The sequence below is a fragment of the Lissotriton helveticus genome, chromosome 1_1 (assembly GCF_964261635.1).
Source record: "Lissotriton helveticus chromosome 1_1, aLisHel1.1, whole genome shotgun sequence".
Taxonomy (NCBI): Eukaryota; Metazoa; Chordata; class Amphibia; order Caudata; family Salamandridae; genus Lissotriton; species Lissotriton helveticus.
In genome coordinates this window covers 1,144,603,475-1,144,622,737 of record NC_136057.1, presented here as the reverse complement: position 1 = coordinate 1,144,622,737, position 19,263 = coordinate 1,144,603,475, and positions in this window count along the sequence as shown.

Here is a 19,263-nt window from a genome sequence, read left to right as displayed (position 1 = left end):
TTTTAAATAAGGGTGGAACTCATTTCCGTCTTAAATGGCATCTGACGAAGACCGCAGAGTCGAAATGCATAATGCCTGTTGATATTTTGCAGTAAACCGATCTTCAACACTATCCCCTCTGTGTCCTTTGGGTTACTTTGATGAAAAGTTGCCGTTTGAATTGATGTTTCAGCACGCACACCAGAAGCGTGTGAAAGGACCCGTTCCTAAGAGTCCGAGGGAGTCCTGGTGACATCGAAGTTAGCCAAGGTATTGGAGGTACCTCGGACCGCCTCAGGAAACCTACCCAGCAATTGGTCTTTTGCCACAAAGGCAACCCGGAATTGACAGAGGAAAACAGGCACTGCTCTAAGTTTCCCGAGACCAGCGCTGGAAGAAGTTTTGAAATGAGGCGAGCGTGTGGGGAACATGAGGGAGATCGTAATGCACAGTATCGGAGTTATTGGGAACACAGCACCCACCTCTATAAGGCACTTAACAGCTGATATTAAGGAGCCCCATCGACATTGAGAACCCATCCAGAGACTTCTGGGTAATGTAGTCAAAGACATTATACTACAAAGAAAGACTTTGTTCGCAATTGGGGCCAACTGCACTCCACTTCAAAGGAGGAGCCAAGGAGTTTTAAATAAGGGTGGAACTCATTTCCGTCTTAAATGGCATCTGACGAAGACCGCAGAGTCGAAATGCATAATGCCTGTTGATATTTTGCAGTAAACCGATCTTCAACACTATCCCCTCTGTGTCCTTTGGGTTACTTTGATGAAAAGTTGCCGTTTGAATTGATATATATATATATCAAAGAAATCCCGACCGCCGATGACTGCGGTCAAAGCCGGGCACGGACCTCCTTCTCCTCGTCAACTCCTCTCACTCCTCAATCAAGTAAGAGACGCCAAAACACCATAGAGTGTAGCAGTGCAGAAGATTTATTGCAGAATAACAGAGCAAGTGCTCTCCCTGACGCGTTTCGCTCCGCGAACGGAGCTTGGTCACATGACGCGATAGGAGCAAATGGATACAATATATACAAAATAAAAGCCAATGCGCCTAAAGAAACAGGTCGCAAAGGTGCACAACAATGTAGACCTAATATATACAAAAAGGAAATGTTACTGCAGTAAAATACCACAACAGGGAAGAAAAAAAGTTGTAGCATAGTGCTCTAAGTAAACGGTAAACTTAGAATATAAGTTTATCACAATTACATATTATTGGCAAAATAATCATTTCAGTCAAACAAGTAGTATTTTTTCATACTTGGTGTGACTTAACACATGGGGAGAGCATAGTGCTCCACCATCATAACAATAGTACTGCTCAGTTGCAAAAAATATATAATATTAGATACAATAATATCATGCTTGTGTAAATGCAAGTGCATTTAAAAAAAGAGTACATGATTGCCAATAAATTGCGCATTCCATAGTCCCATATCTCCAATAATTAATTCAATATAACGGTCAAAGGTTGTGATCAATGTAAGTGCTGGCTTAAGTGCAACATAAAATAATGTTGACAGAAAATTAAAAGATTAGTGTATTCTAGTTAAAAAAACAACAATCAACGGCAAAGAAGCCCAAAAAGAGAACCCAAATCAGAATTAGTTCATCACGAACATCTAATCTCATATATAGTTTCATCATTGATATGTAGAACCCTGCTTATCAGTAATATTTACAAATAGAATCAGAGAAATTAAAGCTAGAACAAGAACATTCAAACGCATCAGAAATATTCAGATATTATGTTACAGAAAGTGATGCAATTCATCAAACGCATTCAACCCATAAGGGGATCTAGTATCAAGCAACACGATGAAGTAGGCCTCTTTTTGTCTAAGTGACCTTTCACGATCCCCACCTCTCCCAGGGTTTGGTACAGAGCATAGCAAAGTAAATTTCAGATCTTTAAGTTTTTTATCGTGAACCGCTTTGAAGTGGCGGGCCACAGGGTAGTTCATGTCTGAATTCACTATGGCTCTTATATGTTGAAGGATGCGCTGATTGGCAGGTAGCTTTGTACTCCCTATGTAGGAGAGTGAACAGGTGCAAGTGAGTTTGTAAACAACAAAGTCACTGCGGCAGGTGAGATGCTCAGTTATTTGTATGGGTGACTCACTAAAAGCTGATTTGTAGTGAGTGCTGTTCTCAGCAAAATTACAGGCCCGGCAAGATGCACATCTAAAGAAACCTGTTTTAGTAAACCAGGGATTTTTGATGGAAAGTTCAGGTTGACTTTTATCCAGAGCATCCTTCATGGAAGGAGCCCTCCTAAATGTAATGGCTGGTGTTGTAGGTAACAAAGGGCTCAAGATGACATCTGTTAATACAATAGGCCACTCTGTTTTAATGATTTGCCGTAGTTTCTGTACTTGAGAACAGTAGGTAGTAATGAATCTTACTGAGCTGGCCAAAGTGGGTTCTGGGGAGGATCTAGTGCTCGGGGTCAATAGTTGCAAGCTTGGACGATCTGAAACTTTAGAAAGAGCACGGTTCAATGCATCTTGATTATACCCGCGTCCCAAGAATCTTTGCATAGAATATATATATATATATATATATTCACTGACAAAAACAAATATTACAGTGACGTAATAGTTAGGAAATGGAATAAAAATAAACTTAGAAATTCCCTGGAAACTAAAGGTTACATGGACGTTATAGTTAGACAGGTTTCACACATAGAAAATTCAGCAGTTATAGTTAACTGTGCTAACTATAACGTGTGCCCCGTAATGCACTGCTTATGACCTTACATCACTCATGACATGGTCAGTGACATCACTGATGACATCTTAAATTACATTACTGATGATATCACTGATTACATCATCCACACACTCATATCAGTCATTGCACAGTCCCCATCCCCCGGGGCCTGCCACTTTTAAAATATTTTTTTTTTAAGAAAAAAGAAAGGGGTGCCGCACAGCCTCCCTCCCAGGCTGATATCAGTCCTGGGGACCCCATCCCCCTGAGTCAGGACTTTATTTATTTTAAAAAAATGAGGAGAGGGCCCACGTGGCACCCCTCCCTAGTCTGATATCGGCCCGAGGGACCCCATGCTTTGGAGCCTTGCCACATTGTTGGGGACCGCAGGGGAGCCTGAAGGCCCCTACAGTCCTGGCCAGCTTCTTGTCTCCTGCAGGAGCCGTCGTTGTTTTGAAACCCAGGGAGCTGCTGACATCTAGCTCCCTGGATCTCACAGCAAGGTTTGTTTCCCTGCTCATTTGACAAACAGACCTGCGCTGCTTTCAGCAAGTGAGAGAATTCTCTGCCCTTGCTTGCTGAAAGCAGAGCAGGTATGCCCTGCCAAGCCAAGCCATAGCAAATTGCAATGTCCTGTGGTAGGCATCCCGGGACATTGCTGGAGCTGGCCCTGGGGAATGGTGGTGGCCATGCAAGGCTCTAGGAGGGATGCCGCGAGTCCCACCTCCATTCTCTGAATTTTCCCTGTGGAGGTGGTGGCCCTGGGGCTGGGGGTCCGCGATAGACCCCTTTTTTATTTCATTGTAGCCCCAGAGAGGTGGTGGTCCCTGGGGCAGTGGGGGGGCCAGGCGGGCCCCCGCATATATGTTATTTGAGCTGTGGGGAGGTGGCAGTCCCTGGGGCTGCGGGAGCCCCAGGCCCCGTAATGCTTTCCCCACATTGTTTTTAATAAATAATATATGTGCCCTTGGGAGTGGGCAGTCCCCGAGGAAGGGGGGTGCCGAGCATTGGACATCTGCTCGTTGTGTACCTGTATAGATCAAAGACAGGGAGTTGATGCCTGTATGTATTATTTTTGTGGCAAACACATATCCTTATGGGAACATACAAGTATGCTTGAACAAATGAGGCTATACTGTCTCAATCAAAATATTTCTTTTTTTGATAGGACAGTGTATAGACCAAAGTCTGGGACCGCAATGGGCACTTGTTTTCCCCCCAGTCTGGCTAATCTTTTCCTAGGCTGGTGGGAGGAACAAATAGTGTGGGTGGACGAAAATGAGAAGTACACAGAACGCATCCCAATCTGAATCAGGAATATAGATGACCTTTTCTTGATTTGGGATGGATCCAAAGCCTTAGCTCAAGAATTCATCAGTAAATTGGGTAATAATGAGCTGAATCTAAGCTTCATACATAAAATAAGTGACAGTTACTGTGAGTTCTTGGATTTAACCATTAATATTGAAATCAATCAGATCATCACTGCTCTTTTCAGGACGGACACAGCTGGAAATACCCTCCTGCATGCACACAACAACCATCCCACTCCACTCATAAAGAGCATTCCTTAAGTCTACATTGAACAATTCAAAGGAAATAGTATAGACCAAACCCCTAGCACAGATCTCTGGCACATTATATTAATTAAAAGAAAAGAAACATCTGTGGTGTATAGATTGTTGTGATACACCTCGATTTAGAAGTGGCAGCATCGAAAACTCTTTGCTTTTACTTCTCAGATATGCTCCATATGCAACAGCTTAAATACTATAACTACATAATCAGCTCCACTACGGATGTGTTCTAAAACGTATGACTTTCTTCACCATTATTGCCTTATCACAATATTACATAAACAGATAAAACTGTTAAATTTGTGCTGCAAAACGTTCAATAAACAATCCATTATTTAGTCTGTGGTGCTAGTTGATAATTTATAGTACACCTGTGTGACCTGTGCATTAGCTTTGCTTAGTACCCAACTTGCCACAGGAGGTAGCCATTGTAGTTCACACTGCACATCGCTAGATCCAGTGTACTTGGGGTTTTTTAGGCTTTGTTGTTATCAAATCGGGCTGTTAGTTAGAGAACCCACCTCTATCATGATTAATAAGATGACTGATTCTCATGGGATTCAGGCATGGCCGGAATGGAGAACCAAAAGCATCCCTGGCAAAGATTCTCAAACCAGTCCCGCTCCTTTCAACTCTGCGCACTATTGCTCTCTTCCATCCCTTTGTGTGTCTCTTTCTCTGCTGTGCCTCTTCTTCCCCTCTGATCCTTTCTCGCCACCTTCTTACTCCATCTCTGTCTCTCACTCTCTTAGCCCTCTAATGCCAAACCTCAGAGACCTGGGGAAAATGACAGAGGCACAAGGAGTGGCTCTGTGCTCTCAAAACTGGAGTCCTGGGGTAGATGTGGGCCATTTGCGACTGGTAAAATGCATTTTGGCGTGTAAAAAAGGCAATATGTGACTCGCTAACTAGTTACTGAATCGCATTTTGCTTTTGCAATTCAGTATTAGAAAGGGGCATGTTTAGGGCGTCCCTTCTAAATATTGAATAGTACTGGTATGTACGAATGTTTTGCGACAGTAATGCTGTCGCACAACATTCATAATTTACCAACTCCTTAGAGGATGCAGTAACCCATTTGCAAATGGGAAGGGGTCCCTGGGGGAGCCCTTCCCCTTTGTTAATGTGGGTGAAAACATTTGTTAAGAGCAGATCGTGGTCCCACGGACCACTGCCTACTCTTAAAAATGAAAAGAAAGCTTTTTATAGATTTTTTTTAATAAGCCAATTTTCCTTCCAGGAAAACGGGCTGCATTACAGAAAAAATATTGCTCTATATAAATATCAGTCACAGACATGGTGGTCTGCTGACCCCAGCAGGTCACTATCCCCATAATTGCAGCCATTCACAATGGGTCGCCAATTGGGACCTGTCTCATGAATATAGATGAGGCATGCAATTTGCGACCCATTGGGAATCGCAAACATTGTCTGAGACACTGTTGCACATAGCTGTTTGTGATTTCCTTAAAAAATCGCAAACTGACCTTTATGTACATCTGTCCCCTAGAGCTCCAGTCCACAGGAAAAATGCCCAGAGTAATAAAATGCCTTTTCTGCCATGGCTCCAGGCATTTTTCCTGCTTTGTCTTACCAGAATTGTCATTTTATTTTTAATTATGTCCTTAAAGTTTACCAATTCATGTGCACGCATCTGTTACAGTTGCAGTTTACCATAATGCTTTAGATAGGAGCAAAACAATCTATAATGTAAAAAAACAAAAAAAATACCCTAAATCCCAACACTTTGGAATGTGTGTTTGCTTGTGAATGTACAAAGCACAATAGATGAGCTTAGCAAATACATCTCGTCTTCACTAAAAGCAAACATTCCTGCTAAGTCCTTAAGTGCACATAGAGCTTTTAAAAATGTATTTAAGCCTCCCTGAAATTGTTTTGCCTTATACCTGTCAAAAGGTTTTCCTCTGAACTAATACTTTTCCCGGTTCTCTTTGTACCGCCCTTAAATAATACTAGACTGGCACACCTGTCATAAATGAGTTACATGTTTTTTATTTCAGAACTTTTGATTGAGGAAGGAAATGGTCTGTGGCATGAGGATTTAAACGCCTCCATTTCTAAATCCAATAAAGTGCTTTGACTATAAATAAAATCATATCACCTATCTTGAAGTGAAGGTGTTCCATCAAGTCATTGTAGCTGTTTTCCAAGTCATGGGTCAACACTGACTGTACACTGCCCAAGGATTTTTACCTTATAATATCACCTCGACGAAAGCCTCCAAAAAAAGGATGCAAAGCGCCTGCGGCTTCTATTTTACCAACGGAACCCTATAGGAGTACAAAAGACAAGTACTTCTTTATCTTTGGATCTATACGTAGGGACACAGAATAAGAATTATAAGATCTGCTCAATTTGAGAAGCGGAAACACTCATACGATTAAAGGGATAACTGATGAGCCCTGAAGAAGTCCTTGGCTGCTTTGGAGAGAATAGAATAAAGATTAAAAGAATAAAGATTTGTGTGAACTACTTCGCTTGGTGGAACTGATTTTTTGTCTTTAATGAGTGCGGATCTAATTATCGATGTAAGTGTTCCATCAGGTCTGTGGGCTCGTCGGGGAGTGTGCTCAGGCGGAGGTTGGATTTGTGTACGATGTTGATTCCTCCTACTGGGCGGGTGCAGCTGTCCTTCCTGCATTCCTGCAGATCTTGTATCCTTGGGGAATGGCGATGGTGATGTCTGGTCCCTAGGTGGTGTTGGCCCAGGTTTCGGCAAAGAATGCTACTTCCGGGGTGGTGCTGTCGAGGAGGTCCCAGATTTTGGTGGCGCATACGTGGAGGGATTGGACGTTGAGGAGGATGCATTGCAGGGTATTTTGTTTGGTTGTGTGCTTGCAGGCGGGTTTAGCTGGGTCCGTGGTCTTGGCGTTGCTGTAGGGGTGCCGGCAACGGTGACAGCTGAAGGGTCCGTGGGTGTCGGCTGGTGATGCTAGCTTGCAGTTGTTGTGGCGTGGGTTGAGACCGTGGAGTGCCGCTGGGTTGTAGCGGTGGCGGTACAGAGATCCAGCGTTCCTGCCGCTGGTCGCAGTCTGGTCACCGACGGGCGCTGACAGGCTTGCCTTTGGAGAGAGAAGGGGAAAGCTTAAAATGAGGTGGAAATGACAGAAAATGAAGGAAAGACCCAGATGGAGAGTGAAGGAGGGAGATAGAAGTGAGGGAAAAAAATGAGAGAAAAAGGATAGGAAAAGCTGAGTGAGAGAACGGAGACATAGGTCCACCGGACCACCAGGGATGAGGCGCAGTTGAAACCTGTGGGTGGAGGAGGACCTCTAACACCAACACTCGAGAGTGAAGGGGTTCGGGGGAAGGACTCACTTAATGATGGAACTGCAAGGGAGGGGGAGCAATTTCACTGACAAAGAGTCAGTGGTCTTGCTCGCTGTCCCCGCAGCGGCCGCCATTAAGTAGGGGTCAGGTAGGGCTGTCCAGCTGGGAGGCGGGAGCGGAGAGGGGAGCTGGATTGAGACGGTCGCATGGGTCTTGCTGGGGGGAGGGGCCACAGGGGCAGCAGCGACAGGGAAAAACGGGCTGAAAGAGGAAAAAGTAAAAAGGCAAAAAGAGAGAAAAAAGTGCAAATAAAAAAGCAAAAGGGCAAGAAAGCGTGGAGGAAAGATACAGAGAACACAGAAGAAGAATGAAAGGGGGAGATTGAGATGAGGTTAAAAAACGTGTGAAAAACGGAAAAAAGTCACAGAAGGAGAGTGAAGGGGGAGCTTGAAATGAGGGAAAAACTACAGAAAATGGAGGTAAGACCCAAAACGAGAGTGAAGGAGGGAGATAGAAGTGAGGGGAAAAAACAAGTGAAAAAGCAGAGTGAGAAAATGGAGACAGCTGTCCACTGGACCACCAGGGATAAGGCCAGGTGAAACCTGCAGGGGGAGAAGAGCCTCGAACACCAACACACGAGAGTGCAGGGGCTCAGGGGAAGGCCTCACTTAATGGTGGAGCTGCAAGGGAGGGAGAGCAATTTCACTGACAATGAGTCAGTGGTCTTGTACGCCTGTCACCGCAGCGGCAGGCATTAAGTAGGGGTCGGGGAGGGCTGGACAGCAGGGAAGCAGGAGTGAGGAAAGGGGAACGGGATTGGGCCGGTGGCACTAGTCATGCTGGGGAGAGGGCCACGGGGGCAGCAACGGCAGTGAAAAACGGGCTGCAAAAGGCAAAAAGAGAGAGAAAAGTGCAAATAAAGCAGCAAAATTGCAAGAAATAGTAGAGGAAAGACAAAGAGGACACAGAAGGGGAGTGAAAGGGGGAGATTGAGATGAGGGTAAAAAATTAGTGACAAACGGAGGAAAGACACAGGAGAGTGAGTGAAGGGGGGAACTTGAAGTGAGGAGAAAACGACAGAAAATGGAAGAAAGACCCAGAAGGAGAGTGAAGAGGGAGATAGAAGTGAGGGAAAAAAACGAGTGAAAATGGATAGGAAAAGAGGAGCGAGAGAATGGAGACAGAGGTCCACTGGACCACCAGGGATGGGGCGCAGGTGAAACCTGCGGGTGGAGGAGAGCCTGGAACACCAACACTCGAGGGTGCAGGTGCTCGAGGGAAGGTCTCACTTAATGGTGGAGCTGTGAGGGTGGGAGAGCAATTTCACTGACAATGAGTCAGTGGTCTTGCTCACCTGTCCCCGCAGGGGCCTCCATTAAGTTGGGGTCGGGTAGGGCTGGATAGCTGGGAGGCAGGAGCGGGGAGGTGAGCTGGATTGAGCCAGTTGCACTGGTCGTGCTGGGGAGGAGGGGCCGAGAGGACAGCAGCTTCCCGGAAAACCGGGCTGAAAAAGGCAAAAGGAAAAAGCCAGAAAGAGAGAGAAAAGTATAAATAAGGCAGCAAAAGTAGAAGAAAGAGTGGAGGAAAGACACAGGGGACACAGAAGTGGAGAGAAAGGGGGAGATTGAAATGAGGGTAAAGACGAGTGAAAATCAGGAAAAACACAAAAAGAGAGTGAAGGAGGAGCTTTAAATGAGGGGAAAACATTAGAAAATGGAGGAAAGACCCAGAAGAAGGGTGAATAGGGGAGACAGAAGTGAGGGAAAAAACAAGTGAAAAAGGAGAGAAAAAGTGGAGCGAGAGAATGGAGTCAGAGGACCACTGGACCACCAGGGATGAGGGCCAAGTGAAACCTGCGGGTGGAGGAGGGCCTCAAGCACAAACACTTGAGAGTGCAGGGGCTCGGGGGGAAGGCCTCACTTAATGGTGGAGCTGTGAGGGAGGGAGAGCAATTTCACTGACAATGAGTCAGTGGTCTTGCTCACCTGTCCCCGCAGCGGCTGCCATTAAGTAGGGGTTGGGGAGGGCTGGACAGCTGGGAGGCAGGAGCAGGGAGGTGAGCTGGATTGGGCCAGTCACACTGGTCGTGCTGGGGAGGAGGGGCCGTGGGGGCAGCAGCGACAGGGAAAAATGGGCTGAAAAAGGCAAAAGGAAAAATGCAAAATGGAGAGAAAAGTGCAAATAAGGCAGCAAACGTGCAAGAAAGAGTGGAGGAAAGATACAGAGGAACGGGGGAGATTGAGATGAGGGTAAAAAACGAGTGAGAAACAGGAAAAACACAGAAGGACAGTGAAGGGGGAGCTTGAATTGAGGGGAAAACGTTAGAAAATAGAGGAAAGACCCAGAAGGAGCATGAAGGAGGGAGATAGAAGTGAGGGGAAAAAAACTAGTGAAAAAGGAAAGAAAAAGTAGAGCGAGAGAATGAAGACAGAGGTCTACTGGACCACCATGGATGAGGCGCAGGTTAAACCTGCGGGTGGAGGAGGGCCTCGAACACCAACACTCAAGAGTGCAGGAGCTTAATGGTGAAGCTGCGAGGAAGGGAGAGCAATTTAACTGACACCTGATAGTCACAAGTGATAGTCACAGCAATATTATTTGCAGCGATGGATAGCTACATTTGAAACTATTTAGTATTCTTATACAATTGAAGTTTATCAGGTTTATATTGGTGTATTTGTTCAAATTATATTGTTAATGAATTAACGTTTCTTTTAACTACAAGTGAATAATCAACTTTATTGTCTCACATTGACAAATATAGATATAAATAAAATGTCAATTTGCAAGTACAGCAAGGCATGCTTGCATGCAAATATTCTTAATATTACCAGTGCAAGTGAAGAGTTCACAAGATAGTGCAAGGCTAGAGTAAGCATTGCCCTCCCATAAACATCTTTAGGAGTCGCAAATAATTACACCCACTACATTAAGTTTCCCAGTTTTCCATTTGTACCGATTTTTGCTTATAAGTACAGATGGAAAAGAAACTATTTCCTTTTCTTTATTTAGGTTTATAAACTGAAACATACAAAAATATGACCAATCTTTTGATTGGCTCTCGGTTCTGTCAATCATGGGTGGCAGGCCAATACCTGTGCACATTGACAGCAGAGGGAGGAAAACATGCAATGAGATTTCAAAATAAAATGTAAGTATCTGCAGATGGCCATATCTGCATATTTTCATATTTTCAGGTGATGCGCCTGAAGTGTCCTTTCTTTCTTTGCATCACATCTCTTTTCCATATTCAAATTAGATTTAGCCATCGGCGCTCCTTGTTTCCTGGTCTAAACCACAAGCAACCTACATGATGGATCATGCCATGTTTACAGCATCAACACAGCTGTATCAATGTCTACATCTCTCAATGTATTTGTTGAGATATGTAGCTCATGTTACTCTCTTTGAAAATCTTCCTGGAGGGATTCTAAGTCTTAACTGTAAAAAATGTTTGCATGTGCCAAACATCTGGCAATCTCCCTACTTGCATCTGCCACTGCTTTATTGGCACTGTCACTCACTTGCATGTAAGGCGCTTCTTTGCCCTTGGCTTTGAGTCGCAGCTTTCCATTGAAATGTATTTAAATGTACATCTACATGTATTTTTAAATAATGTAAAATCTAGTCAATTATATTATACAGGATTGAAATCAATTGTATTTAGTTTACAATACATGTAAACAAAATGCAATTTCGCTTTACGTAAGAGTTGTCTGTGATTTTTGTGGACTTTTCCCACATAACATAATTGCAATGAAAGTATCACCCAGGGAAAAGAGAGGGTCAAAGTAATCCTGCTGGGATTTATTTTAGGTTGTCAAACTGATCCGGAGATATTAAAGATACCAGATTTCAGATATTAAGCAGTGGCCTTGTCCTATAGTAGTTTGAGTGGCTAGTTATATTATGTATGTGCTTTTCCATGTAACACCTAAATCCTTCTTTTGTGAGAAGGAACGTGTGAACATTGTTTACCGGAGAAAAAAATACACTAGCGGAGTTGTGCGGGGTCAGAGTAAAAACAAACAAACGTTTAACAATGTCAAAATGTGCGTACTTCACTCAGTAGTTGAACCATGGCAATTCCCGAAATCTATCAATATTTTCGGTGTAGCTTTACTAAACATCTGTTGCCACAAATATCCAACAAATGCTTTGTATTTCACCTATCAATGTTAGATTGCCTGACACACCTAAAGAAATCATAAGCAGCCATGGTCTACATTTATCTGCCTGTAAGATCAAATATGGTCTGTATTATTTGGAGATGTTCACAATTTCCTGCTCTAGTCTCACGATTGTGAAGGATGACAAAGAACAGCTACAGTACACATGTTTCCAACTGGTCTGTCTAATGCAGACCGCTGATATGTGTAACTACAAACTGCAAAACAATAAACATCAAATCACACATTGAGCGCAGATGTGTCAATGCTGCAAACAGCTGTGGTGGATGTTTGAAGCCCTACGGCTCCAATTTCAGATGTTCAAATGGCATGTGTGAGTATTCGTTCCCACCGCATGCAGACCACAACTTAAAGACCCGAAGGGAGGTCTCTGCCAGTCAGGTCATTTCTACAAGGCCCAAAGGTGCAAGCAGTCACCATCAGATTTTTTCTAAATTAAACACTCAGCCTGGCTACAAGCATAGGTTCCCTGTGGTGGTTAAGGGTCACATGGAAGATTCTTAAGGGCAAGAGAGTTTGCTCAAGGGAAGCAATATCCTCCTGAAGAAAATGTTGATACCCTTGTGTGGCCCCAATGGAGACAGACAAGAAGGGAGTCTTAGGCCCTGTGTCTGACTCTAGTCTGTAATGGTTGGTACTGGGACCGGTGGTCTCCAGAGATTCACCCTCTAGACCTACTACCCTCTAAAGCACCTATGTGGATTGATGGCCATAATCATAGTCTTACTGGTGTTGATGTAGGTCCCAAATAGAATCGCAAACTGGCCCTGGCAATTAGGTCCGACCTGCCGGGGGGAGGGTTGGGGGAAATGGGGTTGATGTGAAACACTGCTGCTGCTGGTGCTTTTGTAAGTGGGGGCTGATTATGCAGCACTGCTGCAAAACCGGCCCCCACTAACAAAAAATGGCCCCCACCGGTCCAAAACTGGCCCCCACCCTTTTGGCCCATGAGGAAATGTCCGGTGTCTGCTACAGCCAGTCTGGCCCTGTGTTGATGTCTAAACCATGGTTAGTGCAGACAAGCTTACATCTGGGTAGCAGAGTTCTATTCCCCTTGGTGCTTTTGAGGCTAACAAGGTGTTATCTGCGAATAATAGGGCTGGTGTTCTCATGCTACCTAAAGCTGGGGAGTCATTTTCACAGTCCAGAAGTAAGTCTATACAACCATTTATAAAAAGAAGGAAAAGTGTTGAAACCAGAACACTCCCCTGGTGCACTCCTTGGTGGCCTTAATTCTGTCAGCTACTTCTCCATTTGGTCCCCATCTAATTTGGCATAATAGTGAAGTTTCACTATAATATCATGTGGGGGTGAGAACCCTAGTTCATGTACAATACACCAGAGATGTGCTTTGGGGGCCATATCAAAGGCTGACCTTAGGTCGACGAATGCAACGTATAGGCTACCCTTGTGGATATCTCCCACCTTCCACCTCATAAGTTGGAATCTAAAATCTTGATCCACTGTGCTTGCCTTAGAGCAGAATCCTGCTTGGAATTGTGATAGACTATTGTTATCTTCAATCCACAGCTGCAGAGGATGTAAAATTTGCTTGTAGAAAATGTTTGGGCAACATAAATGAGGCTTAGTGTTAAATAATTAGCTGGATAACATTTTAGGCCCTTCTTAGATATAGTCAATATCTTCTCCTTTCCAGGTAGCATGGATTTGGGCTCCGGACATGATAGCATTAGCTACATGGTTTAAATAAGGGGCCCAAATAGAGGGCTCTGACTTAAGGAGGTGCGCATGGATCTTGTCTGGTCCGGACATACCTTCCACTTTCTCCGATCTAATGGTGCATTCGGTTTTTTGTAATTGAAAAAAAGCAGCTACCTGGATCTTTGTTCTGCTCAAGTTCAGGTGGGGAAATTGTCAATTGGGAATTAGGGCCGTCTTGTTCAGGGGGCAAAAGTAGAGCAGAGTCAGAAATAGGGCTTTCACCACTATATAAGGTTTGGAAAAGAGCGGTCCAATCCTAAGAAACAAAATTACGGTCCAGTCTCATTGTACATTCTTTTGCTCCATGAGCAATCATATGCCTAAAAGTTGCCCGGTTCCCAGATCAGACAGCGCACAAAAAGTCCTCCCAGACAGTGGGGTCCCAGGTCATTTTAGCCTTCCTTTGGACTTTCTTATAGTATGCCCTAGCAGCCTGTGTTTCATGTAAAGTGCCACCTTTGACGGCTCTAAGGAGCTCTTTGATTTCCAACACTTATTATTCCATGTAGGATTGGCTGGAAGCAACCTAATTCTAGCAATGGAAGGTTTGGTGAAAAATGAAGTTTTCAGGGCTTCAAAGCACTTTTCATGGAGATCCATGACAACATTGGGTGAGAAAGCAGGATCAGCAAAGGCGCATAGAGTTGGATCACAAACAATGATACAATTGGGCAATGCTACCCTCATCTTCTGCAACTTGTTTCCATCTTAAGTTCCTTCCATTATTAGTGATAGAGAGATCCCTGCTGGGGCATCGCTGCGACAAACTTGTGTGTCCAGGATTGGCCTGCAAGGAAATGATCACTCTCAAATCTATGGAAAACCTACATGTCAACAAGATTGTCGAAAGATTATAAATCTAAGAGTATGTAGTTTAAATTACTCTGATAATTGTGACTTCTTAAGTTAGAGTGCCTCACTAGATCAGAGAGTAATCTACCATTATAGGCTCTCATGTTACAGCTTATGCCGTGATGTATAATTTGCAAAGCCGCGTTGATGAAGAATGATATGCATCGACCTAGTAGTTGTGGGATGCCCAGCAATTGGTTTTCATTGCCAACGATATCCCTAAGAAGAGTTGAGGGTTCAAAAGTGAGGTTAAACTCAACGCCCACTGTAATGTCTGCCTCTTTGCCAGCCTTTTGGCAAACAATCTCTCAATAAACTTAGCACTGGGGATTCTGATGTTTTTGAGGTGCTTCCATTATAAACAGTAAATAGAAACATTTTTTTCCCTTGTCAATATGAGATTTCAAGCCAAAGAATATCAAGCAAGTCTATAGCCAATTGTCTCACAGAACTATTCAAATAAGTGCTATGCCATATTGTGAGTACACCTGATTGCTTACCTGCCGTGGACTTACAGGTTGAGACAAAGAAAGTTTTAAAACCATGCGTATGTGATGGCTTTATTTCCCAGTTTTCTTGAAATAGGATGACGTCCCTGAAATTGATATAAGCCCCCCAATCTGTTTGCATGCTCTTGCTTTTAAGTTCTGCAAAGTTTCAAGAAATCAGAGAGAAGTTTGGTCAGTGGAACCTCTCCAACAAATGGATGCCCTGGCTGTTGGAAAGGGGCGCTGTAATTCCAGGGCAAGGATAATAAGGCAAATCGCTAACGTTTGGCGAGGATTTTGTGGGGCTGGTGTAAGGGCTCCAAAAGGAACTTTGCACAAATTTACAAGATTGCACAGGGTTCCTTGGTGCCTCAAGTCACACGGCTGAATTTAGACAAGACGGGGCTGGGGCCCAATGGCCTTCTGAACAGGTGAAATATTAGGCTTGAACTAGATATTCGAGTTAGGTGGAGGACGGGTAAGGTATGTGCTTCTTTTGCAATAGTTATATCAAATGCGACCGTGGCAAGTTGTTGAATTTAATTTAACTATTAAATTGATACTTTGAATGATATAGCTAGTTAGCTCCAATTCAAAGTTAGACTTTATTAAAACGAGGGCTCCCGGTTTTATGGTATTTATTTTTTTAACATTTCCGTCTGTATTTATCCATATTTTTTTGTGGGTCATTTTATCTGTATTTATTCATATTTATTTTGTGTTTTGCATATAAATGTCATTGTAAAAATGTACATTTCCATATTTATTTAAATGATAGATGCACACTCATACTTTGACGTGATGTTTTAGCAATTTAAGTTGCCAAATATTACATAACAGTACATCCACTGGCAAATAAATATTACCGGTATACCACAAATGTATGTTGACTAAAACAGTTATTTAAAGAAATTTCATACTGTTTTTTAATTTCCCATGCTGTCTACAGTTTTCAGCCTTGCTTCTCTGGAGGATGTAGACTTCAAAAAAACTGACTAACTGACAAAGTCTAAATGTAAAACCTTGAATCTACCAAGAAAGCAAATCTATTTGACTGACGAAGCGCCGTCATCAACCACTAAATCCAGCTATGCTTTGCTTAAATCTTCTGGCACAAAAATCAATAGCTTCAGCAGGAGTTCTATAACAATATACCAGACTTTGAGGTACCCTCACCGGTCACAGCCTTGGACCTTGCCCCTCTGCAAGATTTTGACTTTCATTTCAGAGACTAAGATCAAAGGTAAAAGCTTTGATGGGGTGACCTGCTTGATGAATCTTAGTTCCCTTCATTGCAGTTAGCCTGAAAGTCAAGTGTGAACTGTTGTTTTCAATGGTGTTTTCCTTTTTCTATGTGGTTTTTGCACTAAAACTCATACATAAGATTCCCCTTATTTCAATAATTTTGGTGTCCTATTGTTCATTAATGCTTTTTATCTAGTTTCCTAAATAATGTTAGTAATGTTATTTTGTTGCCTTCTTTGTTTTGAAGCTGTTAATACTGCTTGAGCTTAATACACACTCTGTGGTGAATTAATAACCGAATTTCTGACACTGGAAAGAACATTCTGCCAAGAAGTGCATATTCTGTGCACTCAGTCTCACCCATATTTCATTATATTCCTATGTATTACCGTTCTTGTACAACACTACATTGCTTTGTAGTCAGGCTCACACTGTTCATGTCTCCTGCATTCACAAACAAGTTTTCTAAATGGATTTGTTTGCAAACATCAGCTAGTCAGTTTCTGGAAAAATACATATTTTACTATGTAGAATTGTTTTACCTTTGCATAAGTAAATATTTTAACACATTTGGTGCTCAAAAACCATTGCATACCTTCATCAAATGCTCACACATCCCACTGCCTAATGTGCAGATCACACCTTACAATGGTATTGTATTTCCATCATAAGCCAGTGATGCATATCAAAAGCCAAGGTTTCCCGACCGTTAAGGCAGTCCCTCATACATTTGATACCACCAATATGTCAGGAACCAGCCCCTGAATGGCAGAGCAGGCATTTAGTAGGGATTGGCACCATCACAACGTGGTAGTTTATAAAATACCAATATTCGGTATCACCATACAGTGGATTTTTAGAATATGTGCATGATTACCATTATGTTGGACCTGGCTGTTTCCCTAACATGGTGTGCATTGTGTCATGGGTGCCAAGAAAAACAAAGCAATACCGCTAATATAACCGGATGAACATTATGCCATAAATGGGAATTATCATATCACAGATGTCCCCAACTGTTGTTAGGAATTGCACCATTATGGCTGTGGTGTGGCCCCATAAAGCCGAATATGGACAATGTTTGTAGGAGGACACCTGATGCCTCGGATGACTTGCCTAAGATGCTAAGGTTCAGGTTAGAGTGGCTACTGAAAATTAAGAATGTCAGCAAGCTGAGTGATACAAACTGACAGACAGACATACACACATATCCTCTCTCACTCACAAACGTCTACACATGCAGACAAGCACACTGACATACGAGTAAGACACTCATCCACACACAGATTCATACACACACGCAACATTCAGTACCATTTATTTTTTCCTTCATCTGCTTGTTAATAACCTCTAACCCGGATCGATCGATCTATCTATCTATCTATCTATCTATCTATCTATCTATCTATCTATCTATCTATCTATCTATCTATCTATCTATCTATCTATCTATCTATCTATCTATCTATCTATCTATCTATCTATCTATCTATCTATCTATCTATCTGTCTGTCTGTCTGTCTCTCTGTCTGTCTGTCTGTCTGTCTGTCTGTCTGTCTGTCTGTCTGTCTGTCTGTCTATCTATCTATCTATCTACCCGCCCGTCTGACACACACACACCAGGTGTAAAATGGTGATCCTGTATTGCAAGCCTCCTGGTCTGCCAGTCACAGTGTAAGTGTGTGTGAGTGAGGGGCAGCACCGTGGAACAGGGCTTGGCTGCCAGACCTTACAATACTTAAAACACAAAAGCACAGTCTCTGCAGATGATGTCCAGTAGTGACAAAATTATAGTCTAAGCAGATTCCGATATGGATACAGGGGTGTCTGCTACATTGGCTCTTTAAGTACTGCCACATCATAAGCAACAGAAAAAAAATATTGATTACTATTATATGATTATCGATCATTATTATTAGTGAGCATTATTATTATTATTGATGCAATAATATACAAACTTTCCTCGAAAAAAACTTAATAAGTCCTGCAAACGTATGCATTTTTATTTAATTAAGAAGGTTGGAGTTTATATTGCACACAGTTTCAGGATAAAATATCATTGAATTATTAAGTTCTGTACCGACATTGTAGTTTGCTTGCAATGACGTGCGTTTAGCCAAGAAACTCTGTCGGGTAAGTACTGTGCAGACATTTCTGGAGGATGATGCATTCTTGGCGGCCCTGCACACGGTGTGTCAATACATGCCCTCGCATCTGGGAAATAAAGGCTCTTTGTGCGCTTCTGTAATTTGTGGAGAATGCAGCATATCATTACTTTTCTTCTAATTGTTGGCTTCCAATGTACTTTTGTATGATTTATATAGAGCGGGTGCCAGCGACAATAAGGATCTTAGCTGTTTATGCAATGTGTTGTTTCAGGACACCAGTCACCCGTTACCCTTCACCCTTCACCCTTCTCGACTCAATCTATGACCTGGATTTGTTTATTTAGAGGTTTGTGGGCAGCACATGTGGCCCACAATTAAAAAGCTGCACAATGTTATAAATACCACAGGGGAATTACCCATATTCGCTAGCAAGTAAGTACGAGGATGATTCAGAGGTTGTGTCTGAGAATTTCAAATTGGCACGAATTCAGGTATAGGCAGGGTGGTGATCACCAAAAGGGGCTGGGGGCAGGCCGGAACATGGCGAAATTCAGATGAGCCTTGGGTGAAGCCAGGATGCATAAACTAGTCTTTTGATGTTTCAGCCTAGAGCAAGGACAACTGCACTGCTTTAGCAAATGGGGGTACGGACTTCTTTAGAAGGTATCTGCTATTGACAGTGCTCTGCCCTGCATTGTGTGAATCTCAACAACTTTTATTCACAAATTAAGATCAAGTTACTGCTAAGAATGTTGAATATTAGTGCGTCGTGGTGTTGATTTTTATATATGGCGTAATTCACGTAATTTCGAGAATTTAGGGACATATTACCAAGCAATAGCGATAATTATCGCTATTGCTTGGTTAGCAAGAAAAATGTATCGCCGAGCTGCGACGATTTTTATCACAGATAAACCTTGCTATTAGCAAGGTTTATCTCTGAAACGATAAAAATCGGCAGCAATGCATGAATATCGCTGTAAAGTCAGCGATATTCATGCATTACCGAGCGAATGCTCTTAGCCATGTTATCCACCTCCCATTGGATAACATGGCTAAGAACTGCTCAGGGCAGGTGT